The sequence below is a fragment of the Sorex fumeus genome, unplaced genomic scaffold (genome assembly GCF_029834395.1).
Source record: "Sorex fumeus unplaced genomic scaffold, SorFum_2.1 ptg000122l, whole genome shotgun sequence".
NCBI lineage: Eukaryota > Metazoa > Chordata > Mammalia > Eulipotyphla > Soricidae > Sorex > Sorex fumeus.
The window spans coordinates 36,565,492-36,588,382 of record NW_026606179.1 but is presented as its reverse complement, the minus strand read 5'-3'; positions in this window follow the sequence as shown (position 1 = coordinate 36,588,382).

Here is a 22,891-nt window from a genome sequence, read left to right as displayed (position 1 = left end):
GAGTGGGATGAGATGATTTTTCAAGGGAAACCAATATGCTATTATCAAAGAGAATGGGGAATGGGTGCTAGGCAGGTAAGAGCTAAAGAATGATTAGGTTGTACTTTCAGATGTGTAACCAACTAAAAAAATTTTAGGGACTCTGCCAAAATCAAAGAGCCAAGAGGGCAATAGTAGAATCCACCCTATGCCGTTTCCACTTTCTCCCTGGTGCCCCCGTGGTAACACAGGACAGTGTGTCCAAGAGGCAGCTGTTTTTTGGTGCGATGACCCACAAACTGCCAGCAACTGTGGATAATTATAACCACAGAGGAACCATGTTCCCTAATGCATGGACCATAAACCCATCAGTTGTTCAGAGGCTCAGAGGGATTTATAAAAGGCCATTCATCTCATTAATAATTGGTCTGCTGCCAACTTAAGTGGTTTGGTGCTGTTAGCTGTAAGTATATTTTTAATGTAAGGAACTTGCTCCCATTAGCTGTCGTCTCTTTTGAAAATATGGCCAAGTAAAAGGCCAAGATTTCACAAGCTAAGAGACTAGCCTGGCATTAGCCAGCCTCTTAGGAGTTTACTTGTGTAGCCAAGTTTATTCCTAGCCCCGGGCTTTAAAAGATGAATCCATCTTGCATGGCATAAACTCTGAGCATAGATCCCACCGATGGGGGTGATACTTGATCAACTTACGTCTCTGGCTGACTATGTGAATGTCATTCAGCTCATAGCTCAGAGGTCAGGGATGGAGTAAGATCTCCTGAAGACTGTGCACCTGCCTCAATGATTAGGACCCATCTCCTTTGTGCTCTTAATGCAGAAACATTTCTATCAGACCTTAGACCATTTGTATCTAAGTTTGCTAAACATTTTGCTGGTCCTGAGAGGCAAGTTGGTGCACTGAACCAAGTTGTGGCCCCTTCTACCTCCATACTCCTGTATTGAAATCCTCACCTGCAAGGTAGCTGTATGTGGAAATTGGTCTGGGAAGGTAAGTAGATTATGAAGATGGGGACCTAGCAATGAGATTAGTGCCCTTCTAGGGAGAGACAGCAGAGAGGAAAAAGTTCTTTTTCTTTGCCTTGCCAACACACACCACATGACAGATAAGTCTAGAAGACCACCTGGAAACCTGGAAGAGGATTCTCATCAGGGGCTACATTGTATAGCACCTTTATCATGGACTTTCTATGCGTCTAGAACAGTGGGAGATCAGTTTCTGCTTTTCAGCTGCCAGGTGTGTTGTGTTTTCTTAGAGCAGCAGATACTTCTGCATGCCCTCTCCTGACAGTCACTTCCCTTGCTGAATGCCCAGCAAATTGGAATAACACAAAGATTTTTTTCTGCCAGAAAAAAAAGGTGCTTAAGAATGTTCTCCTGAGTTGTTGCAAATCAGAATTCCTTCAGCTGAGGGTGATTAAAAAAAAAAGTAAGAGTTATTGAAATACTTAATTTGGTCCAAAGTTTGCATCAGCAGCTTGATCTGATGAACTGAAACAAAAGAAAAAGGAACTTTAAAATCCTCCTAGGACTTCTCCAGACGTTCTCCACTTTTGCCAGGCTGTGATCTAATCCTCGAAACCTCTGCAGGGCTGTGGGGGCCCCATTTAAGTTATTTCAGGCTGGCTGGCTGTGAGCTGTACAAGTGCGCTCAAAGCTGTGGATCTCGGGTGCCCAGGCCTTTGGTGCTCATATTGGGTTAGCAGCTGCACTCAGGACCTCAGAGCTATTGAATCCACCCCACAAGCCTTTGGAGTTCTAGCAAAATCTGCATAGGAAGAGAGAGAGGCTTTGGGGAGATTCAATAGGGATCAATCTTTTTCTAAATGTGAACCGGCTTTATAAAGATGTTAAATACATTAGACATTTCCTCTCAAGCACCCAGCTGCTGTCTTCTAACTGCTTCCAGAGAACCCAAGCAGAACCAGAAATGCTTGAAGAGGAAAGATCCCCATATTTCTAATCCCCTCCTGCCCGATTTCCCAGTGGAGGGGTGCCAGCCCCAACCAAGGCATGCTATGGGGTGCTGTTAGCTGAGGCCTTTCCATGCCAAGGATCTACCCAGCCCTTCCGCCTCAACGCCCCCCTCCCCCCACTTGTCTGCAGTCAGACCAAATGTGAAACTGATCATGGTTTCTGGATTTTTGAAGAAAGGAAACAAAACACAACACACCAATACCAACACACACACACACACGCACTCACACACAGACACACACAGACATACACACACACACACACACACACACACACACACCCTTCTTCTGCATCCCCTGCAGAGATGCTGACCCCTGCAAAGATGCTGAGCCCATCACAGAGAACCCCAGGAAGAGATAGCCCAGAAAACTGGTTACCTGGGAAAACTGAGAAATGTCTAATGCAGCTTACCGCAGCAACGACAGCTCTGAGGTCTGGAAGGGCTGGAAGGGCTGGAGTGTGGCCACGAGATCTGTCTCTCCTTGAGCTGAAAAACCGCATTGAGCCAAGGCAGCTTCCAGGGCCTGAGAGAAAGTCTTGAGCTCAGCGGTTCCCCACTATGGGCTGTTCCCCTCCCAGGGGCCACTGGACCTATCCATGAGGTGGTAACTGTCTCCTGTGCTAAGGTGGGAAGGGGGTTCTTTTTATTCGCATAAAGAAGATAGATTTCCAGGGGGCTACTGTGTAATTGTTTTTCTGAAAAGAGGGTGGTGGGCCGAATAACTTTGGGGACCTCTGTTCTAGCTCCTCACCCTGGTCTTCCTATATTCATTAATATTCCAAAGCTGAGAACTTCCTAAGCCTTCTCCATTCATGATTATTTTTTGCAACAGACTTTTTTTATGTGACCCCTGAAAGACAGGTATAAAAATAGGTATTCGGGTAAAACAGAGAAATAAAATAGGAGTTAAAGCAGATATATTACACACTGCCACGTCTAGTTTTATCTAAGACCCCACATTCTAGCACGGGGTGCAATTCGGGAGACCCCTAAGCTCTGGCAGAGCAGCACAGATGCTCCCTGTAGGTGCTCCCCAGCACCACAGAGCCCCACATCATACCCACAGGCCCTTGCAATGATCTGTGGGCCTAGTTGGCCGAGAATTGCTGAGGGACCCTTCTCCTGTCTGAGTGCAGCTTAGAAACCACTCCCATAGATTGATAAATAAAATAATTAGAAATCAATAAGAAATTTAACAAATTTTACTAATAAAACAATAAATAAAATAATTTTACTTAAAAATTGTTAGGGAATATTTAGGGAATATTAGAGGGGGAAGAAAGGACTCAGGAGAACATGGGGAGAGGTGAGAGAAGCTGGACTTCTCCAGAGGGGATTAATCCAACCATTTGTTTTTTTAAGTTCATGACCAAGTATAGGGGAATCTGATCCACAGTTGAAGAAACCAGGTTTCATTAGAAGCCCTTGCTTGCCTGAATGACTCACTTGATGCTTTTTAGCAGTTATGAGGCCCAGGCTGAGGAGGGCCTGAACATGATGACAGCAGAACCCAAAGCAAAGACTGACTCGTGTGCAGCTTTAGACCTGTGGATCTTTTTATCTGCCCCTTTCAATGTAGCAGTACCAAAGGCCAGGCCATGAGTGGGACCCCAAGACAGTAGACGAGAAAAACGAGAGTCAAGGGTCATGAGGAAGACCTACAGGGAAATCTCCTCTGTTGGAACTGGATGAAGATGCCTGGAAGCTCTTGGGTTTAAACAAGGTTTTAAAAGTTCTTTGAACTTGTTCTGCCACCTTGTTACCGGCCTCCTAGTCAATGGTTTCCCAGCACAGATACCTTAGCTAAGACGACTCTGTCTGACAAGCTGTGTGAAGACAAAGATCCTGACTCAGGCTTGCATTAAGGGGTTGTGTAGTTGCTGGAAATTGGACTCAGTTTCCCTGAGATTCTAACAGCTTATTTCCCTAGTTATTCTAATGTGCCTTCAACTGTCCAGATCAGGCCTGAAAGTCCCCTTATAGGATCACACTCCCTCAGAGACTCGACAGATCACTCATCTCCTTGCGCCTGATCAGAAAAAAAATATTTTCTCTGTGAATTGAAAACAATTAAATCAATAAGTAACAATAAGGTTAGTGCTCATCCCTCCCTCTTCCTCTCTGCTCCCTTCCTTCCATCCCTTCATCTAGTCATCCATCTATGCTTCCCTCCATCCCTCTTTCTATCCCTCCCTCCCTGCCTACCTCCATATACCACTCCCTCTCTTTCCCTCCCTCCCATCATCCATTCATCCATCCATTCACCCACCCATCCATCCCACAATCCACCCATTCATCCCACCATTTATCATCCATCCACCCATCCATCCATCCATCCATCCATCCATCCATCTGACTTTAGAGAGACTGTTTTGAATCAGGTTCTGGTAAACAGTATATTTTAATTGGGTTGCTAAAGGTATGAACTTAAGACAACAAGGTGGCACTTTTATTGCTAACCAATTACTTGACTTTATATAAGTCACTACTTTCAAGTTTTGCTTTAGTGGAGGCATACATTGGGAAATTAGGTTGGATTTTAAAATAATCAGTTCTTAATTTCACTTACTTAGGCTTCACATACATTTACTGTGTTTTTTTTTTTCATTCTTGACCCAAAGTTCCTAATAGATGAAGAGCTTTTCCTGTGCCTTTATCCTGAACCCTGCTCCTCCTCTAATCCATGGAGCTTGGCACTCTGCTGGTCCCCGGTGAAAAAGCGAAGGATGTCTCATGATGGGAGATCAGAATTGTGTATGTCACTTCCAGTCATATTCCACTGGCCACAACACTATGGTTAAGAAGAGAACACAACCATTGATCACAAATAAATAGAAAATGAGAAATGTGAAGAGAAAGAGGTGGGTGAGAGACCTCTGGAGTTCTCTTACCCCTAAGCTGAAAGATATTTTCTGTCCCCACCCTGATTGCTGCCAGAGGAGAATGCTTCTTTGGGGATCTACATAGCCAATAAGGAAAAGCAGTGGAAGCTTCCTGATCTCTGAGCCAGAATCTTTCGGACACTGTTCCAAACTGCAGGGGCTGGAGAGACAGTACAGCGGATAAGTACTTGCCTTGCATGTGGCCAACCCAGGTTCAATCTCTGGCACCCCATGTGGTCCCTCAACAGTGCCAGGAGTAATTGCCGAGAGCAGAGCCAGAAGTCACCCCTGAGAACTGCTGGGTGTGACCCAAAACAAACCAAAAATTAGAGGCAAGAAAGTCCTGTTCTGATCTTCTTCAATATTTGACATTGGGAGGAAATGAAAGGCCCATAATACCATCTAATTATAATCTTTTATCTGTGTATAGCATTCGGACGAAAGGGTTTATACCAGTCTTGTCCAAATATGCCCGTGTGCACATTTCAAAACAATTGTGCCGTCACCACCAACGACGCTATCATTGCTGACACTGCTGAGTGATTCCTAGGTACTCTATGATTCGAAGAGTCAAGATTGCCATAAAATGTATTTACAATAGCATTATGGGGAGGTCTGATTATTATCCTTATTTCCTGCAACCTCAGCTAAGTCATCTTCACTAGGACATCTGTGCCCGGAAGGATACAGGGCTCTCGTCAAACAACAGCAGAGGGTAGAGGTGCCCGCTTTGGCCTCTCCCCCACTGTCCTTTGCTGCCAGGGGGCCAGCGTGCCTGGATCCTCTCTCTGCAAGGCTGTAGGGGCTGGACTCCCCACCCTCTGTGCTCCTGCAGGACGCTGGGCAACTCTCCTCCCAGAGACGCACGAGCATCTCTGCCACTGGCAAGCAGGCCCTTTAAGCCCGTCTTTATGTCCTTATCAGGGCTCCCCGGCAGGCCCAGGTGCCAGGCCTTATTCACTCAATTACCGTCTTCGCGGGACACAATGCGCTCTTCTGAAAGCCTACACCGGGCGCAGAGCGAGACACTTTCATGGCAAGGGTTCAGAGCTCAATCCTCTTTTGATATCGTCAGAACTCCCTGCCAAGCTGACACAGTATGTTAGAGGGAAGAGAGCTTGCCGGTGCAGAAAGCCAAAATTAAATTAAACAGGATATTAATACCTAGCAGTTAAGGAAATGATATTTCCTTTTTTGGATTCCACTCTTGTGCTCAGTGCTACAGCCAAAACACGCATGCAGTTTGGCTAAAGCAGGGGGCCCGCAGGTTTCAGAAAGCAACTTACCAGCCTGATTCCTCCCCAAGAAGTTTCCAAGGCCATCCTCCCCACATGCCCAGTCAGCCCTCCTAACCAGAGCCTTCCAGAAGCTTCTATTCTCTATGAAGGCAATCTGCTGAATCCCCTCTGAATAATAAGGTAAAGGTAAAGGTAAAGGCCCTCCCGTTGATCGTCGATTTGCTCGAGCGGGCCCAGTAACGTCTCCATTGGAGACTTTGTTGTTACTGTGTCTGGCATATCCAATACTCTCGGTAGCTTGCCGGGCTCTCTGAGAGGGGCGGAGAAGGAAGTTGAAATGTAGGACTAGTGGCCCGCCAGCAGTGCACAACTTTTCCTTGTCTATTCTCTAAATTATTTTGTTGTTTGTTTGTGAGTCACACCCAGTGATGCTCAGAGGTTTCTTCTGGCTCTGTGCTTAGGAATTTACTCCTGATGGTGCTCAGAGAACCACAATGGATGCTGGGGATTGAACCCAGGTCATCTGAATGCAAGGCAAATGCCCTACCTGTCTCTCTGGTCCCCACATTCTCTTTTATTTATTTATTTATTTATTTTTATTAGTGAGACACCATGAGGTACAGTTGTAGACTTACAAATTTTTGTGCTTGGGTTTCAATTATACAATGATCAAATACCCATCCCTCAGACATAGAAAGATTGCATTCATCTGGGGAACATAAAGTAACAAAATAGGAGACTAACACCCAAGAATGGCCGAGATTAGTATCAGGAATTTCATTCCATGGCTTGGAGGTCAGCCACACACGCTAGGGGAAAAGAGAGCTCAGATAGAGAAGGGAGCACCAAATAAAGGGTGTTGGGAGGATCCTCCCAGGATGGGAGAAGCATGCTGAAAGTAGACTATAGACCAAACATGATTGCCACTCGGTGCCTCTTTTGCAAACCACAACACCCAATAGGAGAGAGAGAACAAAAGGGAATGCCCTGCCACAGAGGCAGGGTGGGATGGGGGAGGTGGGGGGTGGGAGGGATACTGGGCATTCTCTCTTTTTAAATGAAGATCACATTAACTTTCTTTGTTAAAATAGTTGTTTGAGGTTTGGGGGCCATGCCCAGAAGTACCTGGAGTTGCTCCCATATGTGCTTAGGGGACCATGTAGTGCTGGGAGTTGGGTTGGGTCGGGGAACAGAAAAGATTGTTTCAGTGTGAAGATAGTTCTCCTCAAAGAGTCATAGACATAGTCATTGATCCACTTCCTGGAAAGGCATTGAACTCCTGCTCAGGTAGGTGGATGATCTCTCTGATGGGCAGGACAGGCCTCAATCAAGTTCATTTTCAACCATACAGACCAAGCTCCCACAGCTTCACAACCCTACAGATGCTTCTGTGATTGTGCTCTCCTCCACCTTTCCTCCTGGGGCCTCTACTCAGGGCACATTGGCCTCCTCCTACCCCAACTAACCTGCTTCTTCCTGCAGCCAGTGTCTGTCCTGGTGCCCCAGAGCCTTTGCACAACTGCTTCCAGTGCCCCCTAGAACCTGGCTCCCTTCCCTTGCCCCAGGGCTCCCATCCAGGTCCCTGGTCAAATGCCAACACATCAGAAGGGCCTTTCTTAACTCCCTATATAACACCACTCTCCTACTCATGACCTTCCACCTGCCTCAGTTTCCTTCTTAGCACACCTCCTCCTGACCTAGTCTTAGGCCTTTGCTTGCTCTTCCCTCATATAGAAATGTGCAGGAACTAGTGTCTGTTCACTGCACCACCCCCAAGGCCTCTAACAGTGCCTCATCCAATGCCTCATTCACACAGAGGGGTCAATACAGGATATTAGATAAATCATGGATAAAGACAGGGCAGGGGTGGAGGTGGGGGGGGGGGGGTTGCCTCAGTAGATACCTGCGGCATAAAGAGAGAACAAATGTTGTTTTTTGCCCCTCCCACCCAGTCTGCTGTGGGGTGTTTCCAGTCACCTTCGGGGGTCTCCTGGACATTATTCACCTCCAGATAGAGGGGCCTTCTATAATTGGAACAGGATAGGCAGTGGGGGTACGGATTCTTTTCTGAAAAACCTAACACACTCCTTGCCTTAACTCTTGGGCCCTCAGATTCACCCAGAGCAGAGCCTCAGTATTCAGACCTTGACCAGAGGGTCCAGAGTTCCCCTGACGGGCCCAAGGCTCACCCCTCCCCTGGAGGAGCTTGCCAACAGTCCATGGGGCAGCAGGAGAGAATCACTGTCCTCCAGGAACTGCTGCCTGTCCTGGAAGTGGCACAAGAAAAAAAATGTCTCCCTCACAAACCACACCATCTGCAGAAAGACCTTCAAGAAAACTAGGTCAAGCCCACTCGTTCCACAGTGGCCTGGGGAAAATGCTCTGTCAGAGGGGCTCTAAGGACCCAGGGGCCCCAGCGATGCCACAGATTGAAGGGCACTGAGGAGGTGGCAGAAAAGCAAACTGGCTTGACAGTCAACTCTCATGATGCCAGGACCCTTCTTCCCTCTCGCTTTGTCCCTTGTGAAGGTAAAACTTGACAGTTTGCTCCAGAGTGCCAGTACCACCAAGTAAAGGGTGCTAGGAGGGCCCGCTCAGGATGGGAGATGCGTGCTGAAAGTAGACTATAGACCGAACATGATGGCCACTTAATACTTCTAATGCAAACCACAATACCCCAAAGGGGAGAGAGAGAGAGAGAGAGAGAGAGAGAGAGAGAGAGAGAGAGAGAGAGAGAGAGAGAGAGCGTGCAAAAGGAAATGCCCTGCCACAGAGGCAGGGTGGGATGGAGGTGGTGGGAGGGATACTGGGATCATTGGTGGTGGAGTGTGGGCACTGGTGGAGGGATGTGTACTCAATCATTATATGATGGAAAAGTAAGCACAAAAGTTTGTAAGTCTGTAACTGTACCTCATGGTGATTCATTAATAAAAAAATTATTTAAAAAATAAAGAGATAGTACAACAACAACAACAGCAACAACAACAAAAAGAGTCCCAATACCAAGTCCACCACACCTAGGCCTGCCTTCCCTGGGTGAGACACCAGGGTCTGGGGTTGGTAGGGGTGTGCAGTGGACTTGTTCAAAGCCATAGTGCTGGAACTAGGAGCCAGGTTCCCTCGGGTCCCAGTCCTGTCCTTCTGCCACCAATGTCCCTTCGTCCTCGTACCATTGTACTATTTACAGCCAACACTAAGCTTCATGCAGACAGGAAGGGGTGAGCCATATTTCTCAGTGTTGGTCTTTAGAATGGGACTTCAAGACACATAGGGAGCTGGCAAAAAGGTTCAGAGGCAACATAATGGAAGAACTGATCCACGCAATTTAATTGGGGAGTGCAGATGAAGGGTGTAGGAGATGGGTACATTGGTGATGGGTGTGGTGTTGAACTTATGTCCACAAGAAACCATTCTTAATAGTATTGTAAATCAATTTTTAAAAAGTAATTTTTGGGGGGCTGGAGCAATAGCACAGTGGGTAGCATGTTTGTTTGCCTTGCATGCAGCTGACCCGGGTTTGATTCCCAGCATCCCATGTGATCCCCTGAGCACTGCCAAGAGTGATTCCTGAGTGCAGAGCCAGGAGTAACCCCAAAAGCAAAAAAAAAAAAAACTATTTTTTAAATTAAATCACAATGAAAACTAATTTTTTTTAAGGGAATGACAGAAAGGGGGGGTCTTAAGTCACATCCTCATCCCCCCGCCCCCGCTTTCTGAGGCCTTTCTGTACCCAACAACATTTCTAGCATCTGGCTGTCCATCAGTTGCCTTGCCCACCCATGGCACTCCACCCTGGAGAGGAGTGTTCCACTCAACAGATGGGAAAAGTGAGGTGACATCCGCTGATCCACCCCATGCTCAGAAGGCTGAGTGTGGGTTGGCCAAGTGTCTGATTTCAGAGTCCCTGTTCTCAGCTTCCACATTCCACCTTCTCCTCGGGTGGGACCAGCTGCTTCCATCTCCCAGGAGACTCTCTGGACTCTCAGAGGACGCACAGTGAGTAAACTGCGGAGGATGCAGATCCCAAGGACAGCTGGTCCAGGGAGAAGTGGGGCGACGAGATCCAGACTTTTTGGACTTCTTGGCCACTCCTTGCGCCGCCAGCCCTGGTATGGCTATTCGCTAAGGGAAGGTCCTGCAAGTTGGAGGGAGGGTCCGCCAGCCTTGGCCACGCATCTGTCAGCACGCGCGCCCTGTTTGTTTTTTCTCTTGTAGGAAAACGAGCTGCTCTGACAGCCTCCTGGCACGGAACCCCGCGGAACAGAGAGCAGCAGAAAGATTGATCCCCCATAAATCAGTCCGGCGCAGTCTAACAAGTAATTATGTGATTGCAACAAGCGCTGTCAGAGGGGGCAGACCGCGCGCCTGGTGGGGCGCTGCGGGCCCCACACTCAGCTCCAGCACTGCGTTCCCCGGCCTGGGTTTTCTTTCTAACAAAAATAAATGATCAGAATTCATGACGAATAAAATTAAGCCCCAGCTTTATTGGAAAGAAGCGGCAATAACGATCGGGGCACCAGCAAGATTGGCTCAGGAGGAAATGAGGGGAGGGTCCCTTTTCAACCACCACCCAGCACCCTTTGCTCTCCTGGGACATGTTCCCACCTTTTCCCTCCTGCAGTACCAACACCGCACTTACTAGCTCATCTAGTGGGGGGCTCTTTGTGGGGGACTGTTTTTTGGGGGGAATCACACCCATTGGTACTCTGGGCTAACTCCTGGCTCTGCACTCAGGAATCACTCTTGGTAGAGCTCTGGGGACCCTACCGGGTGCTGCAGATTCAATCCAGGTCAGCCACATGCAAGCCAAGCGCCCTCCCCACTGTACTATCTCTCTGGCCCCCTGTGTCTTTTTTTTTTTAATATTTGCTATTTTGTTCATTATCGAAGTATGGCACCACTCTTGGTTTTTAAGCATTGCAGTAGAAGTTGTTCATCTTGATTGCTACATTGCACCCACAGAAATTTGGCCTCTCTTGCCTCTCTCCAGATTTAAATACTCATCTCTACTTATCTTAAGATGGGCAGAGTGCAGAGTGTTAAGTGCTAACACTTTTGTTTGTTTGTTTGGTTTTGGTTTTTGGACCACACTGGGCAGTGGGCAGGGCTGAGTCCAGGCTCTGAGTTCAGGGATCACTCCTGGTGGGTTGAGGGAAACCATCTGGGGTGCTGAAGACCACACCTGGTTTGTTGGTGTGCAAGCAAATGCCCTAGCTGCTACACTATCTCTTCAGTGCCTTAAGTGCAAACTCGTAAGGGATCAGGGAGGAGCAGATTGAGGGGGTGTGAGGAAGAGGCGGATCAGGGTCTATATCCTCTTCCCCACTCACTCCCCTGGGTTCATTCAACCTTTTTGAGGCTGGGTAAACAGAAGAATGACAGGTAAGAAAAACCGCAGAGCAGTGAGCTTGGACCATGTGCTGTATTCTCAGTGCTGGACTTCTTTCTGCACTTCTGTCCCACTATGGCTCCAAGACTAGGTACTTTTAGGAGGAACATATAAAATGGCATTGATTTGCTGTGTCTGACCTGCACTGATGGGTGATTCTGTGTGTGTGTGTGTGTGTGTGTGGCATAGTATTGTTCCCATTTCACTGATGAGCAAACTGAGGTCCAGAATAGGAAATCCACTTACCTGGAGTCCTGAGCGTGGAGCCAAGATTCCCACCCAAGCAATATGTGTGTGTATGTGTGTGTGTGTGTGTGTGTGTGTGTGTGTGTGTGTGTTTGTACAAGTGCCAAGGTCCTGCTCAGAACCACTTCCCTCTTCTGCTCCACTCCTTCAATGCTGGGCTTTGTTCTGTGAAGGGGGATGCAGGCTCTGCTGGATCAAAGGAGAGCAGCCCAGGTGCCTGACCCAAGTTAGGACCTGAGGTCCTAGAGAGGGAATGTTCGATGCCTCTGCTGGGCAACCTGAGGAATTTAAGGCCTCAGCTCACACTGGTGGGAGGAAAGTTCAAAGAATGGTTTCCAGTGGAAGTAGATACATCCTGACTTGTGGGGTTACTCAGGCCAGAGACCCACAGAAAACAGGCCACATTTGCTCCGAGAGGCCAGCTATCCTCTGCAAACGAAGCCCCCAGCTGTGGAGGATGGACACCAAACAACATTCGAACTTGAAACTTCGCCCATTCATACCTTTTTAGCTCCTTCCCTAACACCCCTGAAGTTCCTGGACAGAACAAGATCAAGCCCCCAAACCACTGCGAGGGTCCCTGGGCACCCAGTGGGCACAGTCCCAAGGAGTCATTAGGACCAATAACACTAGTCACTTTCAACAATGACCACAGCGAACTGATGGATGAACGTAGATAGGACCAGGTTTAAGGCCCAGTGCAGAGGGCTGAAGGCAGGAGGAACCGATGATGATGATGATGATGATGATGATGATGATGACGACACTCCATTCCACCAGCTTGGCAGTGGCCATCAGCAGACAGTTGTCAGGAATCTCTGTCCTATGCCCCCAGAGTTCCCAGGTGCCACATTCTTATGCACCACAGGGTCCAAACATTCCCTCTCTGGCTCCTGCGGAACACCCGGGCCCAAGGACTCCCATCTGACACCTTGTGGCTTCCTGCTAGCACTCACCGCTCTTAGGTTTCTGATTTAATAGCTATCACAAGGCCTCCACTCAGAGCCCCAGCGAGCGCAGTCAAAATGAAGCCAAACAGCAAATCAGCAATTACCCAGCTTTCTTCATTTTTCTCTCCCATTCTGGCAGACGGTGGAGATGAGTGAGGCTCAGGGAGTTAATATTTGAAGCTCCTTCCCTGGTAGCACCAGCTCCGCACGTCTCTGTCTTTTGTGCAAGTTTAATAAAAATAAATTTTGAATATCAATAAAGTGCGTCCTATTTTTCTTGGCATGTCCCGGCCCTGCTCCATCCTTCTATTGCAGAAGTCGTGCTACAGAGAGATCACTTTCCACAGATCATTGATGTGGTGCCACGAGGACTGCAGATGATTTGCTAAAATGCTCCAAAGGTATTCAAATTTCTTTAAAGAAGAAATTCAATTTATGTGCATTTATATTACAATGTCTGTCAGGAAGAAAGGTTATAATCACCAGCATATTTCAGATTTACATTTTCTTCTGTCCATGAGGTAATGGTATCAGAGGGAAACTATGAAGCCGAGAGTTGAATTGGACGCATGGTCCTATTTTCATTGCTGCTAAAAGCAGGTTTTTGAAGTTCAGGAGGGAAGCATATGTTAGCATATGTTAGGGAAATAGCAAGAACAGGAGGCTGGAAGGCTGCGAGTTTCAAAACATTTGTCTTTCCTTCTGGCCTCTCCATGTGGGGCACAGACAGGCAGCTCCTCTCTGCCTTGACCCCTCAAGAACTCAATGGGGGTTTCAGCACCTGACAGGGCCTTGTCCAAACAGCGGGCTGCTCCCACAGCACAGGCTGAAAGGCCTCTTATGGTCTGTGTCCCAAACTTGCCACATCATTTAAATATACATATATATGTATATATATATGTAATGTAATGTCTCAATTGTGAGACTTGTTATTGTTTTTGGCATATATATATGGGCTGGAGCGATAGCACAGCAGGTAGGGTGTTTGCCTTGCATGTGGCCGACCCGGGTTCGATTCCTCCGTCCCTCTCGGAGAGCCCAGTAAGCTACCAAGAGTATCCCGCCTGCACGGCAGAGGCTAGCAAACTCCCCAAGGCGTATTCAATATGCCAAAAATAGTAACAAGAAGTCTCACAATGGAGAAGTTACAGGTGTCCACTCGAGCAAATCGATGAACAACGGGAGGACAGTGCCACAGTGCTATATATATATATGTGTGTGTGTGTGTGTGTGTGTGTGTGTGTGTTGTGTGTGTGTGTGTGTGTGTGTGTATCACTATCACTATCACCCCTTGTTCATCGATTTGCTCGAGCGGGACCAGTAACGTCTCCATTCATCCCGGTCACGTGCTGGTGTATCCTGATGACATATTGGGGTCTCTTTTAGGGTCAGGGGAATGAGCCTCCATTCCTCTAAGAGAACCCGGCAAGCCACCGAGAGTATCCCGCCCACATGGCAGAGCCTGGCAAGCTCCCCGTGGCGTCCTCAATATGCCCAAAACAGTAACAATGATAGTTCTCTCTCTCTCTCTCTCTCTCTCTCTCTCTATATATATATATATATATATATATATATTTCAACTTCTTCCGGAGCTTTCTTCTGGGAAATGAAACTATCAGGGGTCCCATAAGGACACACAAACGAATCTTGAACCTGAGCAATTTGCTGCAAAGATGGCCCTGGACTTTGCAATAGACCATTTCTACTGGGCTGCTCCAGATGAGGGCAGGTGCTGTTCTTCCGCCTGCCCTCCATGAGCCCCAGCGGCTGTGATTTTCTAGAAGACAGTGATAAGCTCCAGGTATGAGTGGCGGTGGTGGCAAATGCCAGGCCTTACGAGAAACAAGGGAGGAGTGGGCCCTTCTCCTTCCCCCATCCCAATGGGACTCTGAGATGACCCACATCTGGCCACCATCTACTAAAGCTCCCACACAGCCATGATCCAGAGACACACTAATGAATCTCGGACCCGAGCAACTTGCTACAGTGATTTCTTCAGATCCTAATTATTAAAATTTCAACATTATATTATATCCATAACAAGCAATGCAAAACACATTGTCTAGCATTATATTTTCGGCAGGTATGAGTGGTGGTAGGACTGGTCTTGAAATAGCGAAGTTAACTAAAGTAGAGAAAGAGAGTCAGCACTATAGCACTGTCATCCCGTTCATTGATTTGCTTGAGTGGGCACCAGTAATGTCTCCATTGTGAGACTTGTTACTGTTTTTGGCATAATGAATACGCCACGGGGAGCTTGCCAGGCTCTGCCGTGTGGGCGGGATACTCTCGGTAGCTTGCCAGGCTCTCCAAGAGGGACAGAGGAATTGAATCCAGGTCAAACACATGCAAAGCAAATGCCCTACCCACTGTGCTATTGCTACAGCCCAAAGAGAAAGAGAGTATTGTGCAAATTGTCTGCCACACAGGCAAGGGAGGTGTGGAATGGGGGGTGGGGTGGGAGGATACTGGGGATTTTGGTGGTGGAAAATGTGCACTAGTGAAGGGATGGGTGTTTGATGACTGTATGACTGAAACTCAAACATGAAAGCTCTGATACTGTACCTCACAGTGTAAAGTAAAGTAAAGGTCCTCCCGTTGATCATCGATTTGCTCGAGCGGGCCCAGTAACGTCTCCATTGGAGACTTTGTTGTTACTGTGTCTGCATATCGGTTACTCTCGGTAGCTTGCCGGGCTCTCCGAGAGGGGCGGAGGAATCGAACTCGGGTCAGCCATGTTGGCTGCCTGCAAGGCAGACACCCTACCCGCTGTGCTATCGCTCCAGCCCTCACAGTGAATCAATTTAAAAAAAAAAAAGAGTCCCATAAGTTTCAACTTCTGATCATCTGAGGGACCAGTGCACCAAGATGGTGCCTCATCCTGCTTCTGGTGTAAACTCTAGCTGACATCTGTTTCCTGCTTAAGACACATAGCCAATTACAGGAAATGCTGGGATGGGACTCCAGGAGGTTTAGGTTCCTGGGTTATGGCATTCATCACCTTGGGCCATCCACATGGAGACCACACTCACCTTTCTTGAACTGTGCTCCTTCATAAAGGATCCATAGATGCTAAGGGGAAAGGTGTCCAATAGCTAAAGGTTCACCGGGTTTTAGTCATCCCTTTCTTCTCCAAGTCAGATACCTGATCTTACTGCTTTCACTTAGGCATGAGAAGGGTGAGAAAAAGGGAAAAGGTTTTGCCAACTTCTTTTCCATGCTTCAAAATGGAATCTACTCCAGGAGGTGGAGAGGTAGTCTAGAGAGTAGAGAGTTCGCCTGCTGCAGCCAATCCTAGTACCTGCATTTGATCCTCAATAACACATATGGTCTCCTGAGCCCTGCCAGGAGTGATCCTTGAGCGCAGAGCCTCAAGTAAGCCTGAGTACTGCTGGTTATACAAAAACAAACAAGGAAGGAATCTCCTAGTTGATGGTATTTAACAGAACATCATTACTTCCTTAATCGTGATTCATCCAATACAAATGTAATAACTAGTGCATGGTATAATGTAATATACAGGAACTATTTAGAATATAGAGACGTTTGAAGAAAAATTAAAAATTAATTCTAATTTTATCTTCCAAAGGTGACCAATATTAGCATTTTGGTATGTACCTTTCTATATATTTATATACATAGGTAATGGACATAACGTGCTTTATATAAATATAAATTTTTTTGTTCTGGGGTTGTACCCGATGTTGCTAAGGGCTTACACTTGGCTCTGCACTCATAGATCACTCCTAATAGGCTCTAATGACCATAGGGGTGCCAGGGATTGAACCCAGGCCAATCACATTCAAGGCAAGTACCCTACCTGCTGCACTATCTCTCTGGTCCCATATAAATATATTTTTCACAAAGGTTCAATAATAGTCATTCATTTATTTATATACTGGTTCACAACAGATTTATTTTGAGTATATCTTTATATTATCAACTAATCTTCTACTATACAATTTTATCAGCTGTAAAGCATTCCCCTGTATAGCTGGACCTTAAAGCAATGAACCAATCCTCTTTTAGGTGATTTAGATTAGTCTCAATTTTTTGCTAGTATCATTGATATCTCTATACATATCCATACAGCTCAATCTTTGCTCACGTTCACAATTATTCATTTATAACACAACCCCACACTGAAATGTAGGAGTCACAGAATATACATATTTGTATTTTTTTTTTATGATTGCTACATTGTCTCCAGAGAAGTTGTACAATTCATTCTCCCCATCAATAAGCTTTAGGCAACTCCATATTTCATTGGCCTGAGCTCTAACCTAACTAATTAAGAAAGATTCTGCTAAGCTTCTATTCCTCTTGGAGACGATGGTTTTCCTGGGAACTTGGACTGATCTTGGGGCAATAGGAGAAAACCCACTTTTAGTTAATAGAGAAGAGTTGCCTGCTAACAGGTATTCAAGTGATCTTTATCACCTAAGAATAGATTTGAGGTTCCTGTGTTGGGGGGGATTTATTGGCTTTTTTTTTCCTGGACCCTCCAGAATCACCTAACACACTAGTGCCATTGTGTACCATTGGTAGTTTACACTTGAATGTGGTTTAATTAATACGACTCACAGCACCAATCTGTTAAACTTGTTAGGATGGAAACTCTTGGCCGGGATGTGACCATAAACACACACACACACACACACACACACACACACACGTATATGAAGTTGGGGATGGGGATTCACATAATATAAATCCCCTCAAATCCATAAACACAACAGAGAAGTGGAGAAGAGGGTTGGGGTAACAAAAATACATAGGTGGACTCCAAATAATAGCACTTCCTATTTCTCATGGTTCCTGGGAGCTGGTTGCACATTTGCTTTGCAGATTCTGTCTGGACTCGAGGCTCCACGGGACTGAGAAGACTCTGGCCTCCCTCACCCTGGCTGCCAGCTGGAGTGCTTGTGGCCCTCTCGGCGGCCCCCTCATGTGCTGGAAGGCCAGACTGACTTCTCTGCAGGGACTCGGGATGAGTTCCACCAACTGCGGTAAACCTTCTTTGGGGCTGAGTAGTCATCTTATCTTTCTTTCAATCTTCATTTTGATGAGATAAAAATGTCATTTTCCATTTGGGACCTGTTGAAGCACACCATTCAGACCATTCACTTTGTTGTCCCTCATCACAATCACCTCTGTTCAGAACTTTTCCAGTTTTTCCAACAGAAATGGCCCCTACAGAACATAATCTCTTCACTCAATTCCCAGGGCCTGGGAATTGCCCTTTGATCTTGTCCCTATACTCCAGTTCTTCCTATCATAGGTGAAAGTCAGCCCCATGGCAGCCCAGACTCCAAAAGTTGGAGAAATAGATCTTCCCGTCTGCACAGGAAAACCCTTTACAAAGCATGTCTGCTCCAGAAGCAACCCAGAGCTTGGACATAGGAAGACCGTGACAGCAACTGGGAAATGATTCAAGGGACTGGAGCATGGGATCTTCATGACAGAGGCCTAAACTCAATCCCCAGCACCGCATGGTCCCCTGAGCAACACACTTGAAAGTGGCCCCCAAGCACTGCTTGGTGTAGATCCCAAAATTAACAAAAACAACAATAATAATAACAAATCCAAAAAGGGAACAGAAGCACAGTGACATTTCCTAGGCCAAGTCCAGGATGTTGGTGGAAAGAATGTTGGTGGATGAAGCGTTTCTGTGTCTCCTGCCATGGGTGGAGAGAAGTATCGTTTCCTCCTGCACCCCTGGCATGGAGGTGGAGGAGTTAACCGAATGGAAATCAAATCTGCTGTGCATGTAAAAGTTGGTACAGCCAATGAAATGATTCAAAGATGGCACAGATGCAAGAGCAGACCCTACATCCTAATCTCTCGAACCTCCATCAGAAAAAAAACAAGCTGTATTCGCAGCCGGCAAGGAACTCTGCACCTTCTCACTGGTTGCCTTGTCTCAACAGCAAGATGGAAATCACAGACCCCATCTTGGCATGAGGAGACAATGAACTCGTGTTTGTGAAAGTCATTAAAAAATAAAAAGGAAAAACATTCGACGTCTCCCTCCTTCCTCCTTCCCCGGGTGATCACTTTCAAGTAGCCACATGCCCCTTTCTGGTGTCCAATTCTCCTTTTTCTTCCCATCTGGGGTCACCGACAATGGCCTTGTCTCTGCTTTATCTGATTTCTCTCTGAAGTCCAGCCAGGTGCCCCCAAAAGACTAAAGAGCTAAGTTTACCAGGATGCTTCCTGGTACATTTTGATTTCAAAGTGCACTGCGGGTTCTTAATGCTTGTTAAACAGTAACAACGACCACAACAGAAAGAGCCCGACTGCCCCTGACTCCTGTACTATTCCCCTCTGCCCTGCCGCCCAGGGATGAACAGAGTCTCACAGAGGAGCGTTCTGAGCAGTCGCAAAGCCTCCTACGAGGTCATGCGTTCTAAGGCAGCAGAAGGTGTCTCCCAGGCCCACATCTATAACATGAGGTAATGCAGGACCAGGATTAGGCTGAAGCAAGAGAGACTTAGGCCATAGAATAGGATGTCATATATACATATTTTTTTGTGTGTAATTTGTCCGCTGTGGATTTTTGGGCAGAAAGGAAGGGAAGGGTACCATACCTGGCAGTGCTCTGGGCTTACTCTGCCTTTATGCTCAGGGATCATTCCTGGCAGTGATTAGGGGACAGTAAGTGGCACCAAGGATTGAACTAAGGTAAGCTGTATGCAAGGCAAAACCAGTTAATTCCTTTATACTATCTTTCCAGCCCGCATTGTAAAAATTTTTGCGTTTATTCTGATTACTTTGACTTTTCTTAATTGGATATATTATTTTGATGGTTAAGTTTTTCAGAACTCCCTGTAATTTGGTGCTTGAGGCCAGGGCCTCACCCACCTCACCTGGGTCTTAGCCCAATATCCCAGTACAGACCCCATGGGGTAACCTGAGGATTAAATACACTGACCAGGCAAGGAACCAGAGGGAAAGCTCCTGGCCATAAACCAAGGCTATATTTCTTGGTTTTATTTTTTTATTCAAACACTATAATTTATAAGGTTGTTCATAATGCAGTTGTTTCAGGCATCCAATGTTCCAACTGCAGCTCCACCTCCAATGTCCCTCCTTCCCTCCACCCATGTCCCCAGTATCCCACCCACCCACCCCCAGCTTGCCCCTTCGGCAGGCACAAACAAATTTACTTCATATTGCTTGTTACAACAATTTGGCAAATGGAATTATCAGAAGAGAGACCAATAAAAGTCCACTGGTGATCACTGTTATATCTCACAATGCTGTTACCAAAGTCATTCTCTGAAGATTTCTAAGCTGGTTGGTGCCAGTTGAGCTGTGACTATCATTTCTGCACTCATCTCTCTCTGGTCTTGCCCGCCTGTGAAACAGCATGAAGCCAGTCCCCTGGATGCAACGGCGACCTCCCGTCCCATTTCCCACTGTGCAGACCACCCCATTGTCATGGGGCAGGCATGGAAGAGCCCTTTTATTTTATTTATTTATTTATTTATTTATTTATTTATTTATTTATTTTTGCTTTTTGGGTCACATCTGGAGATGCACTCCTGGCTAGGCACTCAGGAATTACCTCTGGCGGTGCTCAGGGGACCATATTGGATGCTGGGAATCGAACCCGGGTCAGCCGCTTGCAAGGCAAACGCCCTGCCTGCTATGCTATCGCTCCAGTCCCCAGAAGAGCCCTTTTAGTCTCATTCTGGATGATATTTCTTATTCAATGTTACTGTCCTCAGAAATATCTCCACCAGGGCCAGAGCAATAGTACAGTGGTTAAGGCGTTTGTCTTGCATTGGCCAACCCGAGTTCAATCTCCAGCATCCCATATGGTCCCCCAAGCACCACCAGGCATAATACTTGAGTGCAGAGCCAGAAGTAACCCCTAAGAATAGCTGGGTGTGACCCAAAAACAAGAAAAAAAAGAAATGTCTCCACCAACTGAGGGTTCCTCCTTGCAACTCCCTTCACTTCAGACAAAGCCTAAATGCCCACTTACCTGCCCAGAGTGCCAGGTGCCAATCGCAGAATCTGTGGGCAGCTTGGAGGTTCTTCTTATACACCCTCCATCTCCCCAATTCAGAGAAGGAGCAGACCCTGTCCATGCCTGGCCTGCCACCCTCAGTGCTGAGTGGACCTGGCCAAAGGACAGAGCAGGGTAGTGCCAGGAACTGCACAGAGAGGGGGTCTGAATTGCAAGGCTTAGGTGGGGGCTTCCCAATAGTGCTCATGGGCCTAGGGGGTCACACCTGGCGATAGTCAGCCAACTGAGAGATACAGTGTTAGGAGCTGCTCCAGCCCTATGCTGCTCGGGACTTTGCAGAACCAAGATTTGAACTCATGCATCCTGACTTTCACTCTGTCACTGGGTATCACCTTCCCCCCTCTGCCCAGTCAGGCCTGTGTCCACCTTCATAGTCTCTGTAGGGAGTGAAGAAGAAAGCACCTCTCCCAAGGCTTGGCACATAGGAAACACTCCAGAAACAGCCACTGAGACCTTTTCCTTTTCTAACCTTCCAATCCCAAAGGTGAACCCAGGGCTTCTTGACAGCAGTGCTATTTTTCGTGCTGGGTGGGGTCACTCTTGCCCAGGGGACAGTCTTGTGCCCTGGGGCTTCAGCCACCTCTCTGACCTCTCACATCAGATGCTGCCAGCACATCCTGGTGTGACAAGCTAAAAAGCCATCTCTGGACTTTACCAAATTCCCCTGAAGGGGAAAAAACTAGCCCCTGTCTGACAAATACTGATAGAGACCATCACCCCTAATTTGAGGGTAGCTCTTCCAAAGGTGGCCTGGATGCCTGGGGGTCCTTCCTAACAGTCCTTAGCCAGATGCTTGGCAGTTCCACATGAGGACCTGAGGATGCCTGTGGTGGGAATCACCCAGATCACTAGGCAGTGTTTTGGTGTGCAGCAGGACTGCATACAGCAATGTCAGGGGACTGTGTGGTGCCAGGGATTGAACTAGTTGGCCACCTCCTGGGCATGAACCTTAGCCCCTGTACTATCTCTTCAGCTTTGGCCCCTCGATTTGTTTGTTTGTTTGTTTGTGACTACATCTGGCGGTGCTCAGGGATTGCTCTTGGCTCTGTGCTCCTGGATGCTTCTGATAGTACCCAGAAAACCATATGCCAGGCCTGAAATTTGAACAGGCAAGGCAAGCACTGTCTCCCTGTGCTATCTCTCTGGCCCAACTCTGAATTTCTTTAATGAAAAAAATAAAAGCAACCTAAATGAATGAAATGAATTAGGCTTGTGGGAGCACACACTGAAGTAGTCAGATATGCTGAGGGAAGTCAGTCAACAGGGAAGAGACAGAGGCAGAAAGACCTTTCTCATGTGCGGGGCTTAAAGACACACAACAAAGGGCAAAGGTCACATAATGGGAGAACTGACACACAATTGAGTTGGGGGGAAGGAGGGCTTGAAAGGGAGGTGTATTCGGTCCTAGGGATAGGGAGGAGGTACGCTGATAATGGGTTGTGATTAATTATTAATAGTCAATAATTATTAAGTATTACTATTTCATAATGATTACTAATTATTAATACTTAATAATTATTCTTAATTAACCATTATTAATAGTATTTTAAACCACAGAATCTCAGTCCGTGAAATAATTTAAATAAAATTGAAAAATACTAACAAAGACATTACGGTAAAGGAGGACACGAAGTGAAAGCTCCCAACTCCAGCCTGAGTTTGACACGGTCCCTGAAGGACCATCTCCCCACAGGGCAGCTATTACTGCTCCATTTTGCAGTGGAGAAAACTGAGGTTCAGAGAGATCTGATGACACATGCAGGAACTCCTCCCTCCACCGGGGCAGGAGTGGCCTCCAGAACAGGCATCTTCCTCCCCCCCCACCCCCCGCCCCATGCTGCATTCCAATGTCCTTCCCAGAGCTTTCCATTTTTCCTGCAAATTCCTAGTTGAGTAATCCCAACCGACCCCACCCTCTGCCCCACCAAAATGTTCAAGAACAAAAAGATCTGCACACACTTCCACGGCAGTGTCTAGAAGGCTCATGCCTGGAGGAATGAATTAGGAGAAGCAAGCTGAAACAGAAAAGAGCCCTGTCAAATCAAATTCACCCTAGTGTTAGTTTTGGACTAAGAGGAGGACTCTCCATGCAGTAGATGACTGTCCACAGAGCCTGGGAGCACTGCAGCGTGGAGGCACTCAGATCCTGGGCCCCGGAGTCCTCCTCCTCATCTCC